The sequence below is a fragment of the Rhagoletis pomonella genome, unplaced genomic scaffold (genome assembly GCF_013731165.1).
Source record: "Rhagoletis pomonella isolate Grant_MI unplaced genomic scaffold, Rhpom_1.0 Rhpom_scaffold_08990, whole genome shotgun sequence".
Lineage (NCBI taxonomy): Eukaryota > Metazoa > Arthropoda > Insecta > Diptera > Tephritidae > Rhagoletis > Rhagoletis pomonella.
In genome coordinates this window covers 1-2,017 of record NW_023467517.1, presented here as the reverse complement: position 1 = coordinate 2,017, position 2,017 = coordinate 1, and the positions used below count along the sequence as shown (strand labels likewise).

The following is a 2,017-nucleotide window of genomic DNA, read 5'->3' as shown; positions in this document are numbered from 1 at the left end:
CAAGTCAAATATTTTATATGTTTTTATAATTTTTTTTGTAGTTTGTTCTGTGAAAATAAAATATTAATTTACTGTTATGTCGCGTTCTGGATGTAGAATCATTGGTAGGTAGTAGTAAAAGATAAGAATATTTAATGCACGCACATGCCGATGTCTGTGCATTTTAGATATTACAGAAAAATTAATATGGGGGGGGGGGCGGTCTTTATTAGAACAACAAAAGCGAAATCAACAATATTTAGGAAAATTTGTCTGTCTGTTTATATGTTTGTATGCGCATCACTCGAAAACTAATGCATGGAATCGAATGTAGTTTCCATCGATGAATTACCAAAGGTCTAGCTTAAAATATAGAAACAAAATAATTGGAGAGTTGCCACCTGTTTGCAAATTGCGGTTTAAGTAAATTGATGAGAAAGGTAAATATTACAATATGGCTGTCAAAAGAAAGATATTTAAGAAGGCTTACAGTCGAAAATATTTTTGTGGATGTTTGCCACCTGTTTGAAAATTTTAATTTAATTTAATTGATAACATAAATTAAATATTGCAATATGGGTATCAATATAAAAACGTTTAGGAAGAAAGTGCGCGATATGTAGACTCGAGTTATAATATTATGAATTAAATTTCCTTCGAAAATATACATATTAGATAACTAACACCCACATTCTTGAAAATATGAAGAATGCTTCATAAATCATAAAGTTCTTTCAATTTATTTTATTTATTTATGAATAAAGCCAATACGAGTTTAGGGAGGGAGCAAGAACACAAAAAAACTTTTAAGGTACAGCGAATCAAGCCGGGTATTCGCTAGTAGATAATTTATAAATTTTATGTAAAGTAAAGTATTTAAGTAAACTTCTACTATTATGTACATACCAGTGTTACCGCTAAGCAAAAAAAAACAAATTTTACCAAACTTCCTAACAAAATAACAACCGAATCACAAGGCTCCTCTTTCGTTCTGCATCTGCTACAGATCTTATCATTGGTCTGAGCCAGTTTAAAGGCGTGGGATGCCAAAGGCAATGCCCCGTAAGAACACCTTCCCACAGTTATACATCCCCCCTCTTGAGGAATAGGAAAAACTTCGTGAGCTTTCTGTCCTATGCAACCATGCGTTTTGGTCCACACCTTCTGCGCTTCGTGCATCATGAACAACTCGAGTTCCCGTTTAATCGCCTGTAGGGAAATCGGCACCACCTCTAACAGCATAGTTTCCGACAGGGCGCCTTTCTTAGTACTACAGATTTTTATAATAGAAATGCTGCCAAATTGTTGAAGGAAAATCCTTCATAAACTCAAAACTAATTAACAATACATAACCAATAAAATCAAAATAATTTTAGAATTCCATGAGACTGCATCCCAAATTTTATTCGTGATTTCCCAAAACTTGTCGAAAGTGGCATGTACGGCAATCTTTTATCCAGGCGACGGTATGTATGCCAAATTTGCTTTTTTCTTTTATTTTTACATTCCTTGAGTACAAGTAAACCATTTAACCGCCACGTCAGCATGCCCGGCTAGCTCAGTCGGTAGAGCATGAGACTCTTAATCTCAGGGTCGTGGGTTCGAGCCCCACGTTGGGCGAGGTCTTTTTTATTGACTTATTTTATTAACTTTTTTATTGACTTTTTCATATGAATATTTTATTTTTCCACTTTCATTCTTTACAATTGAAGTTGTTTGTAGATTTACCATATAACTACTGCAGATACTATGTATTAGGGCATTCATTTGTTTGATTACTTTACTGAACTTTTGAGGGGCTGATTAATTTTTTCTTTTTATTAAATAACGGGGTGTTTTTAGATCTATTTGCGCATTACTTTTTTTTGTTTCTGAGAAATTTAATAAATGTTGTGCTCGTTGCTAGAGACTACGAATTAAACTCTATAAATTTACGCCAAAGATGTGCGATGAATTAAGCAGTAGTATGAAATGGTTTATTTCTATAATAAAGGAATTACATTAACGATTAACAAATTACCAAAATGTAGCTCTTACC

At 33.3% G+C, this 2,017-nt stretch overlaps 1 non-coding gene across 1 annotated transcript; it reads left to right on the top strand.

The window, feature by feature from the left end:
• Positions 1-1,526: 1,526 nt before the first annotated feature.
• Trnak-cuu lies at positions 1,527-1,599 on the top strand. Its single transcript has one exon. It is a non-coding gene; the product is annotated as a tRNA-Lys (tRNA).
• The last annotated feature ends 418 nt before the right edge of the window (positions 1,600-2,017 follow it).